This window comes from Chiroxiphia lanceolata, chromosome 23 (assembly GCF_009829145.1).
Source record: "Chiroxiphia lanceolata isolate bChiLan1 chromosome 23, bChiLan1.pri, whole genome shotgun sequence".
Lineage (NCBI taxonomy): Eukaryota > Metazoa > Chordata > Aves > Passeriformes > Pipridae > Chiroxiphia > Chiroxiphia lanceolata.
Genome location: NC_045659.1, coordinates 411,530 through 429,279, shown reverse-complemented (window position 1 = coordinate 429,279; position 17,750 = coordinate 411,530). Strand labels below are relative to the sequence as shown.

At 54.5% G+C, this 17,750-nt stretch overlaps 1 protein-coding gene across 4 annotated transcripts in view; it reads left to right on the top strand.

The window, feature by feature from the left end:
* Nucleotides 1-17,750, top strand: part of ZBTB16 (zinc finger and BTB domain containing 16) — a 54,587-nt gene that overhangs the window by 2,832 nt on the left and 34,005 nt on the right. The gene's annotated exons all lie outside the window — the stretch shown is intronic.

Here is a 17,750-nt window from a genome sequence, read left to right as displayed (position 1 = left end):
CGGGGTGGGAGCGTGGTGGTGGTTACTGACACGTGAGTTCGGTGCTTTGCTGTTTACCGCCTCCTGGTCCCGATTTGGGAACCAGAGCTCGTTTTCCGATTTAACTGGGGAATGGGGACCACGTTAATTACCTCGCCGAAATCGGCTTCGCCGGTCAAATCCCGTGGCTCCGGACGTGCTTTGGCGAGCACTGTGCTGGCCCCCAGCGTGGCTGCAGCCCCACGGCAGGACGGCAGCGTCCTGCCTGGGGAAGGCAGCACCGGCGCGGTGCCGGAGCTTATCCCTGCCTCCCCGGGCAGTGCACCCTGACAGATTTTTAATGAATCAACAGGTTAATTAGTCCCGATGCACACAAGGCGCGTCAGGGCCGGTGGCCGTGCCGGCACGCGCCTCTGCCGGTGCTGCCGGCGCTCGCCGCCCGCCGGCGGTGCGGGATGAGCCGGTGCCGGGTGCCGGAGCAGCGGCTCCCCGCACGCTCAGCCCGTGAACGCTCCCGGTGCAGGGCGGCAGCTGCTGTGCCGGGATCCCCAGCCCCGCGCGGGTTCTGCGAGCGCCGGCAGCATCGCCCCTCGCTCTGCCGCACGGACCCTGCCGGGACAGCCTTCGCCCCTCGCGGGGTCCCCGGCTCCGTGTGGGTGCACACCCGCTTTCGGCTTTGTTTCCCCTCTCGTGAGCGGCAGAGCTGGGGCTGGCGTTGGTTACGTGCCCGAAGCTGCCTCGGCCGTGCGGTGATGCAGACCGAACGTCACCGGGAGAGCTGCAGTGAGGGCTCAGGGAGAATTTTAACGTGCCTTTCTGCCACGGTCTCGAGCCTCTCCCTTTCCCCCTACAAGCCCAGAGCAGCGACTGCTGCGGCCGCAGGAGAGGGCGATGCTGGGGCTGCCCGGAGGCTCTTGTCGCCGGCGGTGGATGCGTCCAGAAGGAGGGAAGGCTGCGCGGGCAGATCCTTCCCCGCGCAGTCGGGAGATGGGGGAGCGTGACCCAGCTGTCCAGCACGACAGCCCCTATTTCACAGTGCCTTCCAGGGCTCGACTTGTTTTGACAGCCGTGGCTGCAGCCGTAGCTTATTTCTCACTTATTCATGATCCTTATCGGGAGACTGGGCACACACCGTGCTCTGAGGGTCTCGAGGTCTGCCCGGAGCACGGAGCTCAGCACTGGCCCCTGCCAGCGGAACCTTGAAGGCAGCTGCTGAAGCCAGTGCCAAACTCTGTTTGCCTGTTTTTGCTTTCAGACCGATTACCTGGCGCTGGCAAACTTTGCAGGGCGAGCCAAATCCTTTGAGCCGTGTTTAAACTGATCTGTTAGACCGTCCATGTTGAAAGGCATTGGGCAACAGTCCAATGAACTCACCCCCCAAAGTCTAATACCCAGGTGGTTTGTGTGTAGATAGGGTCTCATGTGGGGTTTTTATAGTGTTTGCTTTCTAATACATTGTGAGAATTACCATTGGGGAAGGATTTGTGGGATCCTATTGTATTCATGGAGCTGTTAAACAGCATCTGCGCTGGATTGGGATCTGCAGCTCTGGTGGCAGCTGCACTGTGCTGGCGGTGGGCTCCTCTTCACTCCACTGCCTGGTGCATGGGGGATCTGGGGGATCTGTGTCCCACACTGGGGTCTGGACACCACCTCCCTGAGAAATCCGGCGGTGGGGGCAGGATGTGCCGGGGGCACCGGGGCGTCGCTTGTTGGCTTTCGCTGACCTCTTTCTGCCGTGCACTCGCTGCTGTGGTTTTGCTTTCCGACCCTGACGTGAGCGTGGAGGTACCCGAGCAGAGCTGTTCCCAGCTGCGGTGAGCTGGGGGCTGGGAGCAGCTCCTGGGGAGGGGGTACCCTGCTGTTCCGTGGGGTGCTCGGCTGCCCAGCGTGAGACAGCTTCCACCCAGCAGGTGACAGAGCCCAAAGCCACCCAGTGCCGACGCCGCTCTTCCCGCAGGGAGCTCCATGAGCCAGTGTGTGCTGAGCCTGTTTACAGCACACAGGCAGCCCATGCATATGGTAGGGCTGTTTGTTTACACACACACATGCCTATGGAAGTGTAAATATATATGTTTATAGTCTTGGAGCTTTCTGAGTGTTGTCTTCATTAGTATGGGAAGCATGTGCAGAAAAAGGAGAGCAGAGGGTCAGCCTGGCCTTGGCAAGCACAGGGGGCCGCTGGCCCTGGGTGACAGACAGTGCTCAAGGGACAGTCGTGTGCCCCGGCCCCGTGTGCGGCTCCTCGGCCTCGTGGCAGCATCATCTGTGCTGTGTCGTACCCAGGAGTGCTGAGCTGTGACCTTTTGGTGGCCGAGTGGCCACAAGCCTCGGCACTGGCTCTGGTCAGGTTTTTTGGGTCCCTGAACCCGCCGGTTGCTGCATGATCCATTTTTTAATCCTTTACCAAGCTTATGATTTTGACTAATTGAGTGTAGATTGAGTCGGCGAGTCTTTAATTTTTTTTATAAAAGATTTCCTTCTGGGTTCAGCAAAGTTCAAACTTAATCTAATGTTAGTATCGATCGTCGCTTCTAATTGCAGACAAAAAAACCATAGTTCAGCAGCCCTTTTTGGGGTTGTTTTGTGAAGGAAACCCTCCGAGCTGTGAGGTGAGAGCCGTGCTGAGCTCCCAACAGAGCCTGGCATATTTTGTCATCGGGAAGTTAAATACCCTAGAACTTTAAAAAAATTAAACCGTGTCTTTTATGGAACGATAGTGACTGGAAAGGCTGCAGGTGGGGATGCGCTTCCATACGGTTCATTTGTGGCACAGCCAGGCATCTCAACTGGTGCTGCCCGGGAATTCACCCGCCACAGCCGTGCGGCTGCTGGCAGCGCTCGCCACGTGTGTCCCTGTGAGATGGGGATGCTGGGCTGGAAAACGAAAGTGCTTCGTGCTCGTGGTGTCATGAGGCCAGTGGAGGCCAGCGGTGGGTGAATGCTCCCCGTATGGTGAGTTTGGGTGGAAGGTGCTCCTGCTTGGGAAAACTGCAATTTCCCATGGGGATCCAGCCTATGGGTCTTCCTCTGCCAGCCTCACCTCCCCTGTCTCCGTCTGGATTAGCTGAGCGTTGTACTGCTAATGCCATTAGGCACGTTGGCACTGCTCGGCGTGTCACAGTGAGAAACAGATGCAGTGTACCATTAAAGCAATAAACGTGATAAATCGGATCCCAAGTGCTTTGTGAGATGTTATTAGTGTTAATTTTGGTAGCCGGATACAGTAGTTGCTTTTTATTTTATTTTAAGCATTCAGCAATTTATGTTCCACAGCAATGGAAATTTTAGGAAAAGGAGAAAAAATGGAAAGCAAGGCAGGGAGGGAAGGAAAAGCCAAGGCAGCAGCCCCCCAAACTCTGACCATGATTACTTCCAGAGTCCGAGGACGACTTGGCAGCTCTTGTTTCTTGCTGATGGGCCTTATTAGCGGCACCTGGCATCATAAGGGGCTAATGGAAACCAGCGTTCCCGGCTGCCGGGCCGCGGCGCGGGGCGGCCGGGCGAGGAAGCTCTTATTAGCTTTATGGGCAGGGGGACGTGCCCTGCTCAGGAAATGAATGTTGCAGCTAAGGTCCACGGCGCTGACCCCGAGCGTGTAACCTGTGAGCGCCGGCCGAGACCCTGCGCAGGATGCTTGGGATTTCGGGGGCTCTCTGGTTCTTGTCATGGGCAGAGGGGGAATATGGCATGGTATGTTGCAGCCTTGAACTTTTGATTTATTCAGTGGGGGACTTAACTGTTTCCATGCTCAGCTCCAAGCGCAGAGGGGGAAAAGCCCCCTTCGGCTTTCGCGTTATTCCGTCCGTTATTGTGCATCAGTTTAGTTATGCATGTACTGCGTTTGAAAGCAAAACTCTGAGGTTCCCATCAGAAAACACTTATTTCCATTTATTTATTTATTTATTTATTTATTTATTTACGCCTGCCCAGTGGACGAAACCTGCCCCACTGAGGACACTTGGGTGGCTTTTCCCCAGAGAACTGGCTGTCGCTGCAGCAGATTTGCAGAGCCTCCTCAGTCCCCATGACACCTCTCAGAATGATGTTGGTTAAAATGTCTTTTTGGCTGTGCAGAGGGCCCCTGAGAGAGCTTGTGCTGGTTCAGGGATGATGCTGTACACCCTTTCTTCCTTTCCCCGTGGAACATGGGAGTGATGTAGAGCAGCCCGGGCTGTTGGTGACAGAGCATTCCCACAGCTTTCCCCACTTCTACGGGGTGTTGGCTCTTTAGTTATATTGGTGCGTAAATCTGTTTTCCTTGGATAGAGTAAAATGATCTGCATTTTCCTTTTTGCCTGCAATTAGCAAGATTTTTCTTTTGCCCCCCCCCCGCCCCTTGACAGCTTCAAGAGAGGCTTTAAATGAGTAATTACTAAATATTTCCCGGCAGCCAAACACGGGGCCATGGCATCTCCTGTTGCAAAAGTGAAAAATATTTCTGTTTGCAGTTAATTTTAGTGGCAGGCAGATCATGTTAACTGGGTGTAATTGCTTCCAGATATGGCAGAGGGTTTTGTGTGTTGGGATGAAGGGTCTGGTAAGTGCTCACTTCCTGTGTAAATTAGCCTATTCCATTCATTCCTTCTCTCCCGGCAGTCCTGGCTTGTGTCACTCTGCCGGCAAGGGGTTCTTCCCCCCTGGCCCGGCTCAGCGCTTTATGGTGGGATCAGTCCTTCACAGGACATCGCTCCCTCCTTGCCGGGGAGGGATCTGCATCCCGCTCTGCTGCTGGTACCCTGGGCAGAGCTTGGCGTGTGCCCTGGCCCTGGTAGGGACTGGTGTTGTGACAGGTACCAGCTGAAACGGGGGGTGGCACATAGGGAATTTCAGATGGGATGGATTCATATAACATGAGCAACAGGGAAACGTTTGTGTGTCCTTTGAAATAAATGCAGACACAACAGGGGAGTCTGCATGTGCCCAGACACCTTTTAATATGGGCTCATGAGCTCCCAGTGCAGTTGTGACATCTGCTCTTGTTCCTGCTCAAGCCCGGTTGCCCAGACCTGCTGTGGGGCATTCAGATGCATCACCTGCATATCTATTCTGGATAATCTTTATCCAGGCTGATGCGTGCCTGAACCACTTGGTTTCAGTTTGGAACACACTGGTTTGCGCTGGCACTGCTTTGGGTTACTTGTGTGCTGACAGGAGAGCAACAGGTAGCTTCGGGAGGGTACAAGTGCTGTTGGACCACGTGATTTACAAAGAAGGTGGATTTCTCTTTTTGGCAAGAACATGCGCTGCTTTGGTCTCTCTGCAGCTGAAGAAGGGAGCATCACCCTAAAATCGGGGTTGCGGGAGCGAGCCTTTGCAGCGCAGGCTCAGCGCTGGCCGGGGGCCAGGGCCGCCCGGATCATTTTCGCTGTAGTGTTCTTAACTGATTTTAAGTAGATTATGGTTGGATACGTGCCCCGCTGTGCTGGTTCAGGTTTCCATCGGCCTTCGTTGTCTCGTTGCCGTTTTATTGGCGTGCTGTTTAGCAAACAAGCCGGCAGTGTGCGATTGAGGAAACGCTTCTCCACGTAGGCACGAGCGCTGCAAGAGCCTGGCTAGAGCCGCCCGCCCGCCATAAATCAGCGTTAAACACCCTGCTTTGTTACCGGTGTCAGCGCGGGAGATGGGCTGGTTATCGGCGTGTATCAGCCGGGCTGATAACCCCGTGCTCTGTTTAGTGCTGCTCGAGGAGCAGCTGCCTCGCTGCAGCGGCAGAGTGATGGGGGAGCGCGCTGGGTGCCGCACGGGCGATGCTGTGGTGCTCGCCTTGCGTGCTGCAGAGGGGACCGGTGCACCTCCTTCTTGAAAAAATACACCTCCATCCATCTGCAAATGTAACTTGTGGTGGGGAGGAAGATGCCCGCACTCACCTTGGTGACCTATAAAGAAGGGAACCACAGACTGAGAAGAAAAAAAAAAAAAGAGAAACTCAAAAAATCCCACAGCCCCAAGCACCAGGCCAGTTCCATCGCTGGTGAAGGGCTTCAAAAGACACGCAGAGATGGCACTTGGGACGTGTTTTAGTGGTGGGTTTGGCACTGCTGGGGGAATGGTTGGACTCAATGCTGTCGAACATCTTTTCCAAGCCTGGTGCTTCCCAAACACCAACCTGCCAGAGTTCAAGGAGCATTTGGACAATAGTTTCAGGCACGTGCTGGTATTCTTGGGGCCGTCATGTGCAGGGCCAGGAGTCACTTTAACGATCCTTGTGGGTTCCTTCCATCTCAGGGTATTCTGTGATTCTATAATTTGTGTCCCAGGTACTGCACCAGTTACAACCCATGTGCTGTTTGCTACTCCATCACAACTGCTGGAATTGCTTTTATCCTCTTGCCACTGAGTTTGGGGATAGTGCTGGGCTCCACTTGCTTTGCCCTTGGTCGCCTTCTCTTGTTCTTCTCTCCACACATTATTTATAGTAAATCATATTAGAAAGGAGCACTAAGGAGGAAGCATGATTCATCCTCCTTGAAACCAGTGCTGACATAAAGGCAAAGAGCTTACTACGTGGTTTTTATTATGGTATTTAGGGGCAGGTTGTACTAATTTTGGCGTGCACAGAGTAAACCTGAGAAGGCTATGACTCCAAGAAATTTAATTTCACTGCAGCACAGGCTGCGTGTTTAAAAAACCCAACCAAAACCCCGCTGGCCTTCTTGGAAGGGGGTGTGTGTGGCAGCACAAGGCTTTTGGGATGGCCCGTTGCTTTCCAGATTTCACTGCATGTCTTTAGCTGTTCTGTTGGCTTCTCATGGTTTTGCTGTGGTGTGGGAGCAGGGACAGCTGCAAGCACAGGCATCCCCCTTCCCTGTGAGTGTGGTAGGGCACTTGGAACAGTGGGAGAGAAGCTGTGGATGCCCTGTCCCTGGAAGTGTTCAAGACCAGGTTAAACAGGGCTTGGAGCAACCTGGTCTAGTAGAAGGTGTCCTTGCCTGTGGCAGGGAGGTGGAATGAGATGATTTCTAATGTACTCCCCAACCCAAGGCATTCTGTGATCACAGGTCTGGAATGGGAAGCGCAAATTGGTACAGAAAAGGGCTCCCTGTTGAGGGGATGTGCAGAGGGGATGCTTGGTGCAGAGACCCCGCCAACGACTCTCAGACCGCGCGGATCCAGCCGCCGACGGGAGCTGGCTGCTGGCAGCGCAGCACAGGCAGCGCTGGGGATGGATCTCTTATCTCAGCTGGGCACGGCTGCGGTCGCAGCCGGCTGTGCCGTGCACACAAACGGCCTTTGCGTGGGAGAGATAAGGCGCAGGCATCGTGCAGTGCCCACGCATCGCCGGCCCCTCGCCGGCCCCCTGTGCCCGCGCGGCCCCGGCGTGGCACTGGCACACCGTCCCACTCACACCGTGCTGTGGTCAGCCGGATCACGGGTCGTGGTGCCACATGAATCACGGCACTGGGTCGGGGCCCCTCTGCCAGCGGCACATGGCGTGGGGTGGCCGGAGTGCAGCAGGGCACCGCTGACTCACACACCAGGGCCCCTTTCTGCGAAACAGCACAGTGCTCAGAACCGAAACCCTCCCTCTGCACCTCCCTCCCTCCAGGGCGTTCTGCTATTTTTACCAGGAACGTGGTGATTTCCTCTTCTCTTTTTACCTTCCCCCTGTTCGTAGAAAAGATCCCAGCACTGAGTGTGGGGCAGGGCACTTCTGCGAATAAGAGCAGTGACCAGAGGCGCCTGTTGTGCACGAAACCTCTTTGGGCAGCTCTACCTGCACTGCCCTTGCCTTGGGGGGCTGTGGAGGGGGCCCCTACTGCTGCCCTGCCTCCCTGGGGTGCTTAGAGCCTGGCTCACACTTCTCTTGCATGGGGCTTGCCTTGGTGGGAACCAGTGGTGTGCTATGAAACTGGCAGAAAACCCCCTTCCCTCCAGCAGGAATCACCTTAGGAACATTTTAACTTAGATGAAAACCGTTCCAGTGGAAAAAAATGAAAAGCAATAGTTTTTCTCTTCCCAGATCCCTGCCTTCCCGTGCTTTTGGGTGAGGGATGGGGAAATGCCATCCTGGCTCTGCTGTGCCTTCCCTGGCCTTTCAGTTCATTGTCACCCTGGTTGAAGGACAGCATTTGGTTTGGGTTTCTTGGGGGAATTTGGGCTCTGCATTGTTGGGGGCTATGGGGAAGATCGCATGTAGGGCAGGTGCTGTGGTGGAAACCAGGCCACCAGCAGCTCCCAGCCCACAGGGAGCTGAGTCAGCAGTACCCAAGAGTGGGACAGCACCAGGGCTGCCGGGGGATGGCCCCAGCCCTGCCCACAGAGCTGGGGAGGGGCACTGGGATCTCAGGATGCAGATGCAAGCGTTTGTATTGATTTCTGGCTTCTCTGATCCTTTAGCTGGAGGCGGCTCTTCCCTCAGCGTCCAACCAAACGTAACTTAAAGCAGTGCAGAAATGTTTATCACCCTTCCCTCGCAGCAGTGAGCGCTGGCCAATGCATTATTTAGCAGGGTGGGAGCGGTGGTGGGCTGCCCTGGGGCAGGGGCTGCGACCACCCAGCACATGGGGGGAGCAGGGGGCTCTGGTGGGTTGTGTGCTGAGGATGTGGGTGGGCATTGCTGGGAGGAGAGCTCACATTTTGGACCTTGCATTGGGAGAGGGACCCGTCCAGCTGTGCCCAGCAAGAAGATGGGAAGAGGATGGTAAAAGAAGGGCCCTTGATGTTGGGGGGCTGAGCAGGGGGTCACTGAGATGTGTGTCTCCCAGGGATGGTACTTGGGATGCTTTTCTCCTTATCCCATAGTGCCGGCGCCGCGTGGCAGGGTCCACTCTGCTGGCCAAGCACCACGGGCTTGGCCACTGCCAGCACGGGCAGCTGTGCCACATCCTCCTCCAACTGGAGGTGGAGAGCAGCTCGCTCCCTAATTAGCACCTTTGTTGCTAAGTGAACAAAACGTCCCTGCATGGCCAGCTTCCTGCCAGTGATCCGTGTGTCGAGGAAGGGGCCTTCCATCGCCACCACACACAGTGCTGTGGTGCACGGACACAGGGACCGATGTGCTGGAGCCAGGCTGCTCAGGCACCGTGTGTTCTGGGTCCGTGTGTTCTGGGTCCGTGTGTTCTGGGTCCGTGTGCTCTGGGGTCTGTGTGCTCTGGGGTCCGTGTGTTCTGGGGACCGTGTGTTCTGGGACCGTGTGTTCTGGGACCGTGTGCTCTGGGGTCCGTGTGCTCTGGGTCCATGTATTCTGGGTCCGTGTGTTCTGGGACCGTGTGCTCTGGGGTCCGTGTGCTCTGGGGTCCGTGTGTTCTGGGTCCGTGTGCTCTGGGGTCCATGTGCTCTGGGGTCCGTGTGTTCTGGGTCCGTGTGCTCTGGGTCCGTGTGCTCTGGGGTCCGTGTGCTCTGGGGTCCGTGTGTTCTGGGGTCCGTGTGTTCTGGGGTCCGTGTGTTCTGGGTCCGTGTGCTCTGGGTCCATGTGCTCTGGGTCCGTGTGTTTTGGGACCGTGTGCTCCGGGCACCGTGTGTTCTGGGGTCCGTGTGTTCTGGGTCCGTGTGCTCTGGGGTCCGTGTGCTCTGGGGACCGTGGCTCTGCTGCTCCACGTGCCCCCGGCCAGCCTGACGTGCCACCTCAGCAGAGGGCTGATGTGCCGTGTGTGCCCGCACTGGTCATGCTCCAGGTGCCGTCGCTGTCACCTGTTGTGCCGAGGGTCGCTGCTGAGGCAGCTCTTCTGCTCCGGTCTCCGGTGCGTGTATTTTCAATTACCTCTGGTCACCTCTCGCACGGCGCCTGCCCTGGCTGGCAGGGTCAGACATGAGTTAGTTGTGAGTGTCACTGTGTTAAAGGGAATAATCGTGTCGTCTTCAGAGGGACGGTAACGATGGATGTTAATGCCTGTGGAGCAACAGCCCACGGCAGCACTCATTAAACAAGACTCCATTTGGATTGCCAGATCCCTTTGATTCTTCCTGCATCGTCTTCTGCCACATCCCGGCTCCACATCCGAGCATCGGGGTTTTATTATTTTATAGGTGCTGTAATGTTCGGGCTGTGTTGTGTGACAGAGGCTGGTGTGCTCTCTCCACCATCCTCCTCCTCCTCAGGATGCTCTTCAGCAGCAAACAGGGAGCCACTGGGTGGCTGGAGCATGCGGGGGCTTCTGGCCTCTGGAGGTGTTTTGGAGTTAGAATATCCCATGTTTAGGTGTGTGCGTTCGAAAATACATAATATTTGTGCTAATGGGTGATGGGTTTGTTGCCTTTGGTGTCTGTTGCTGATCACATTCCCCTGTGTGTGTAAATTTTACCTTTTTGTTAGTAAATAATGCCATGGAAATGAGGGTGAAAAGCACCGTGACTGTCTGGGCACAGAGATGGGGCTGTCTGTGTGCTGCTGCCTGTCCTGGGCTGGCTCTGGAGCGGCCAGGCAGCCTTGAAAGGATCTGTGGAGCAAACTGTCCACTGGAAGGACCAGCTGGGAAGTGGGAGCAGTGCCGAGAATCATTTTCACCCAAGAAATTATTGTTCTTGCAAGAGCAGATTTGAAATCTATTTGACTTTTCAGCACCCTGTACCCCTTTAAACGTTTCCAGTGTATTCTCGCTGATGGGTTACCTTTTCTTTCCCCTTGGGCTATAATTAGTGTCCTTTACACAGAATTGCCTTAGAATTGGATTTGAAGAAGATAAGAATCAAATTACCACTATTTATCTTGTAAATTCCAAAAGATCTACTGAGAGGCACTGTACAAGGGGGATTTTTAAAATATTGTGCTCTGAAAACACCAACCTCCTGTGGGTCCAGGATTCCCTCAAGGGTCACATCTGCAAAATGCCCTTGGATGCAGGACAAGGCCAGAGGTGCTAGGAGGGAGACAGGATGGTTTCTTCCTGGCTGAGGGCTGGGGCAGGTAGATGCAGGTGGGTGACTGGGTCAGGGTGGCAGCATTATCTCAGGCTCGGCTTTGGTCTTGAATTTCACGGTCCCAGGTAGGCTGGAGAGGAAAAGCCTTTGAAATGCCACTTCTCTCCCGCTTTTCCACACTCCCACCTGGGGTCACTCCCCGCTCCACTGGGCAACTCTCAGAAGATAAGGCAAGTTGAGTGCCAGAAATGGATGGAGGTAATTTTGGTGGGCTCTGTTTTGACAGAAATTAAGCATCTGAATCTAAATGAAGGAGATGGAGAGCCTGGGCAGCTGAGATTGTATTTTCATAGCATAAACAGTTGCAGAAGAAGATTAATGGCATCTGTGTAAACACTCTGTTGCAGTGGTGAGGGGTTGTGGTTTTTTTAATAGTTAGAAAATACTAAGTATGGCTGGAGGCAAGAGACACTGTACCTCCCTCCTGCTCGCACCTTCCACCTCCCCGTCCGTCCCACAGTAAATATTCCAGCCGCCCTCAGCCCTGCTCTCCCTTCTTGCAGTAAATTACATATTAAAGTAGCCTGGTAACTGAGCACTGGTTGCTGCGCGATAAGCTCCGGGAAATCGATATGTTTGCCATGTGCCTGCTTGTTTATGACACCTGCCTGCCGAGCAGTTGAGCAATGCTCCGTGGGCCCGGGCTGCGCTCGCAGGAGAGGCTGCAGCAACACTGACGGATTTTTTTGCTCCCTGAGTGAGGTGTTGCCCGGAGCTGCCCTGCAGCATCCTGTCAGGGGGGTAAAATAAAAGGAGCAATAATATTTGGTGATGCAGAACACGGGGAGGCAGACGGGATCACAAAGCAGGTCACGCCTTCGTCCGTCTTTGGGGCTTCTCTCAGCCCCTTCCATGGGTTTCTGCTCTGCTTCTGTCTGTCACCTCCATGGGTAGGTGTGGGAGTGGAGCCCAGGAGTTTAAACACTCCTTCTGTGTGCCTGGGCAGGGAGGCAGCTGCCCACACACACGGTGCTTTGTCAGTGGGGGTTGGCATCCTCTGAGCCCTGTGCCACACGATCCAGTGAAGCAGGGACCGTGCATTCACCAGTGCAATGCCCAGGACCCACTGGCTGTATCCCAGAGTGTGGGATATGCCCAAACTCCTTAGTTTGGGAGCAGCCAACCCCAGCTCAGCTCATGAACTGGGATAGCTCTGACTTGGGAAAATCTTCCCCTTGACTTCGCAGCCCAAGGGTTTGGGTGCTTTGCCTGCACAATGGTGGGCACCAGCCCACGTTCCCCCTGCTCCGGTGGGTTTTTCGGGTGGGAGCAGGGCATTTTTTTCTGAAACCTCAAGTCAGCAAGCTGCAGTAATTGACCTTTTGACCCAGATATAAAGTTGGGAGGTAAAAGACACAGCTTGCAAGATTTTTATAAAACTGTTGACCTCTCACAAGATTAACTCGGAGATAATAGTAATTATCAACAGCTTATGGTGGGTCCAATCGATGGTGAACTTTACCTCCTGCCTAAAACTGAAGGTCAGTGTTTTACTGCAGCAAAGATAACTGCCATGGGTTTTCTCACCACCGCCAGTCAGCAAACGTCCCTGTACAGAGGAATTCCCTGAATGGAGTGCATATGGCTCCTGTGGGAAAATGGACCCACGGGATGGCGCAGTGCAGTGCCCAAGTGTGGGTTTTGGTGATGCTTAATGCTGTAGCTGAGCCTCAGCACAGCTCAGATGGCCTCTCTGCCACTGTGCTGGCACACCGGGACAGTGGCTCCCTTGGGATGCTCGGGTCGGGGCAGCGGGCACGGACAGGCAGAGCACTGCTCCAAAAAGACACTTCCTCTTTAATAGCTTTTGATTGTGTGCTTTCACTTTTTATGTATAAAAGATAGTCCATTTAATTAACTTGAGAATGCAATTTCAAAACCACTAATGCTTTACACATGACGGCTCTTAAAATACAAGTAACGTTGCAGTACTGTGCTGTGCTCCCTCTGCCTCTTGTGCCTTGTTTTGGAGACAAACATTCCCCCCCACTGGTTGTTTCAGATCCTTGAATAGGAGTCAAACAGATTTGGGGTGTTTGAACCTGGGTTTACCTTGTCAGTGGACCTGGGCTGTCGGGTGCCATCCCCTAGCAATGTCAGTGATTTCCTCCATGTCCTTGTCTTTCCCTGGATGTCACCTGTTAATCTCCAGCCCACAGCACCGTGAGCTAGAGCATCTTCTCTCTGGCACTGGCGAGCAGGCTTCGTTTCTGTGAGCTTTCCTCGAGCCTTGGATTTCTCCTTTGTACCTTTTTTTTATAGAACTGGTTTATAATGGATGTGCTTCTGGGGGCAGAGCACACCCTCACTGCAGCCCCTCACTTGAAACACCCTACAGGCCTTTCCAAGTTCCTTAGTTTTTACCAGGCATCTTTAGGCTGTCCCAGATGGATAAGGTGGGGGGAAGCTTCAAAGGCTGGCTAAGTGGATGCAGCACAGTCAGTCGACGTGGCTTGTCCAAAACCTGCACACCCTTGCTGATGTGAGACCCCAGGGTACTCTGGCCAGGACCCTCACCCAGTGCACGGATGAGCCCCAGAACCAACTCCTCTGACTTCCCTCACTATCTAGGGGGGTTGCAGGCAGCTCTGGGGAAACCCCTGTTTTCCTCTCCCAAGTGCCTTTCCCCCAGCCAGGCACAGGGAAAACGGGTGGGAACCTGGAGGTGAATTGCTGGGTTTGTTGTTAAAAACCTGCACGCACCAACTCCCCCTTTTATTTTTTTCCCTTTTTTTTTTTTTTTTTTTTGTAGCATAGAAACCTCTCTTTGTGGCAGAAGGCTGGGAGGGTTTGAATGCCACATCCCGGCGTAGGAGGCTGACTGGGACCATACGGCTTTATCATTCATTAATTCCTGTGCTCATTCATCCCCCTATTTAAACTTCTCTGTAAAGACGGGAGCTACAGATGGTCTTTTGGTACCCGCTTTAGCTGACAGCCCTCGGCCCCGACAAAGGGGTACAGAGGGAGCAGCAGAGTGTACAAAATATTTCCAACCATTAGAAATCGAGGTCTCATTCACCAGTGGCTCCTGTTTTGAAAGCGAATTTATGCAAGCGTCGTAACCCCCAGGCAGGGCCGGGCCAGGAGTGGGACTGAACCGAGGGCAGCATCAGCTGCTTTTGCCTGCGATAATTTGGTGCCAGGTCACTGTTTCCAGTTTGCTTCAAGAATCTGTTATTGTTGTGGCACCAACATCACCCTTTGGTGTGGGAAGCAATGACCAGAGTGTCACTGGCTGTGCCTCAGGTGTCCCACTCGTGCTGGCCAGTGGTTTGTCCTGACTGTTTGCTGGTGCAGCAGCCACCATGTTCCCAATGTGTTTAGGTTTTTGTGTGGTGGCAACGATGTGCTGAGCTGGGGATGCACTGGGGCTGTGGTGCTGGGAGTGACACCGGTGGTGCCTCTGCCTGCCCATGCTGTAGTTCCCACGGGTGCAGGGGATGTTCAGGGCTCCCGCTGTCTCTGTCTTGTCCTCAGGAAAGGTTTGCAGGGAAGCACCGGGGATGTGGGAATGCTGGTGTGCAAGGGAGCGGCAGTATCACCCCTTGGCAGAGGAGGAACTGCTGGTCTCACGGCTACTGGGGAGCTGTTGGGGCACATGGGGGATGTTTCCTTAGCAAAAAGCCTGGCTGGCCACTGCTGAGGGGGCTCCAGACCTGACCCTGGGCACTGCATTTGCTGCCATGCTCCATCCTTTCTGCAGGAAAGTTGGGACCAAAAGTTTTCTCATGGAAAAACCGAATTCTGCGATCTTGTTTTTGCACATGCTGTGCTTAAATATTAACACCAATTGAGCAAATTGCCTTTTAACTGCCTTTATTTTCTTTCATTAACGATATAATTTAAAAGCTCCCGAATTTGCATGGAACCTGTTGTGCACGTTGGGGCGGGGGGTGAGGCTGCTCATAAATGAATTAATTGTGAGCAAGCCTCCTTGGGGAGGTCCCACGGTGCCGGGATGGCTCAGCAACGCCCAGGTTTGGGACGCCGCGTACTTTTGGCTGGGGCTGGGGGGAGCGGAGTGTGCCGTCAGTGCTGGCGTCCTGCTCAGAGCTTGGCTTGCCCGGAAGGTATTTATTTATTTTTCAGCAAAACATGTTGTAGGCTGAGCAAAACTAATTACAGAGAGCTGAGGCAGCGTCTTGTGTTAGTGCACCAGGGCTGAAACCGGTGCAGGAGGGAAAAACTGCAGGGGAAAGTTGCCAGTGCTGTGCCCCCGTTGCTGTCCCCCCGTGCGAGGCCCTGCAGCACCAGCAGCGTCTGCCCGTGTTGTTGTGCCATGAGATGACAGGTTACAGTGCGATTCCAGCCCGCTCCGCTCGCTCCCTCCGCGCAGATGTTGGTGCGGTTTTGGGAGCGAAACCAGCTCGGACACGGTGGATGCGATGCAGCCCCACGTGCTGCACTGTGCTGTGCTGACAGCTCTGCCGGGGCTCGGCTGGGTGAGCTCCTTTGACACCTCCCACTTCCATAGTCATTCCCAAAGTATATGTTTTCTAAGGGAGGTCTTGCAGTCGGAGGGACAGCGGTGACCTCAGTCCCTGAGCTGCCAGGGCATTCCCCTTGTTGCCACCTCCTTGTCCTGGGCACATTGGGTCTCTCCAAAGCCTAGTACAGTGCAGATATGCTAAATTACTGCCTTGACAAGGTGCATAATGTTCATCTTCCAACTGGAAATAATTAGTTATTTGTCCGCCCCGGGAACTCTTGAGAAGGCAGTGTGAACCTGGGCAAAGGCAACGGCACTGGCAGAGGGCAGGAGGAGACCAGCCCATGGCTGGGAGGAGCGTCTCTGGGTAATCCATGGGTAGCGTGGCATCTCCAGCCTGTCTGAGGGCATTTCTCCTGCCAGAGAAGGGCTGTGCAACAGCCCAGCATTAGGGTTTCATTAATCAAAGACACTTCCACTGCCCCTGTACAGCAACATCGGTGCTGCGCCTGTCCCTCGCTGACAGCTCCCTAATTCATCTTCCCGGGGAAGGGGGGGACGTGCTGCTCTTACCGCTCATGCTGCCAATGCTGCGGCCGTTGCCTGTTCTCCTTCCCAAACTTTTGAAGCCCAGCTGGTGTGGGGAGTGCTTTGGGAGCCTCTCTGGGAGCTGGTGAGCACAGGGCAGGCAGTGTGCACAGAGCAGAGGCGAGACCCCTGGCTGGACTCCTGCACGCTTGGGGTTCTCCCATCCCCTGACCCAGGGAGATGTCTCTGCCCATCCCCAAAATGCAGGCACAAAACCCGGGTGTGCACCCAATGGTCCCATCCCAGGAGCCCAAACCAGTCCTCCAAGAGGGCACATGACTATGCACAGAACCAGGTGGCAGCAGATTGGAATCGGGCATTCTTCATTCTAGCTACAAAAACACAATATTTTGGAGTTGCTAATAATAAGAAAGTGTTTTCATCAAAGGTTTATTCGTCTGTGTGCTGACATCTGGAGAGCTGAGATAGATATTTTCCTTAAGACTGTATTTCCAAGCCATGAGCTCTTCCCTGGCTGTTAATTAATCCTTTGTAGTTTAGCGACTGATGAAATCATGACTCTATGAAATTTTAATCCTTGTGCTGTATAGGCACAACCGACATTATCAGAGGACCCCAGGTGTGTGCTTGAAATTAGTTTGTTGAATCTCTTGCATATTTGATTACCTTATAAAACTCCTCGGGATCTGGGCTGCTTCTGGGAGCGGTGGTGTTTGCCTGTGGTTTGTGCCCGTTCCTGGCTGCAGTTCCCAGGTGGGCTGAGGGGGAACCGGGGCAGAAACCAGGGAGGCACCAGGGAGGGGGCATCAGTATCTCCGTAGGGAAGTGAGAGGTGGGAAGCATGTGTCTCCCTGATGGAACAGAGCAGCCGAGCTGCTGATTGATTCCATCTGGCACCTGGGTACTTTTCCCACTCCCTGAAGGGGAGCTCAGTGCAGGGAAGTGGCTCCTGGGCCCATCTCAGCTCAGCCCTGCAGCAGCCACGTGGGTACCACCCTGTTTCTGACACATGTCCAGCCTCAGCCCTGTGGTCGGGTCGTTGAAGAGAGTGGAAATTAAAAGAAAATTCTCCCTACTCTAAAAAACTCTTCCACTCATTTAGGTTGCTCTGTGCTCCAGCATCCAAATAGCATATCCATTCTTCCCTGTATCCCTGCTTTTGGCTTCTTGGGGACTTTTGCTGTCCCCTCAGGGCTCTGGGAGCTCCAGGCTCCCCCTTTACTGGGGAGCAGTGGGATGATGCTGCCTGGACTGTCTCAGGACTGTTGTCCCTGGAAACCATCCGATGCACCGTGCTGAATGCTTTCTGTGTGTCATAGAATCCCGCACTGGTTTGGGTTGGAAGGGACCTTAAAGCTCATCCGGCTCCAATCCCCTGCCATGGGCAGGGACACCTTCCACTAGCCCAGGCTCTCAGAACCAGGTGTCCCAACCGTCCCGAAGGTCGGGAGGAAGGAGCGGCTGAGGCCGGCGCTTCGCTGGTGCTCTGGTGGCACACGTGCTGCTACAGAAACCAGATGACGAATGTATTTTTAAACTTGGAATCCATGAACCGCTTATTATTTCTGAATTAGGAATCAAAACATCTGCATAATCACGCCGCTGCTGCGGCAGATGTACTCGGCACGAAGGTCACTTTGCCTTTTTGTCGAGATCTCGTATTATTTTGAATAAGCAGCGCCCCCCGTGCTCTGCCTGACGCCTCTGACACCCGTGTCATGTTGGCTCAGCGCTGCCCAGCGCAACCTGGGGCTGAGGCTGCCCAGCCCAGCGAGCGCTGCTCTCCCAGTGCTCAGCACGTCAGTGTCACCAGATGCCCGAAGAATGGGGATGGTGATTTTGGACGGCACATTAGTGCCGGTTATTCCAGGCAGGGCCGCGTGCATCGCGTTAACCCCTCGGTGCCTGTGCTCCGTCCCCACCGTGACAG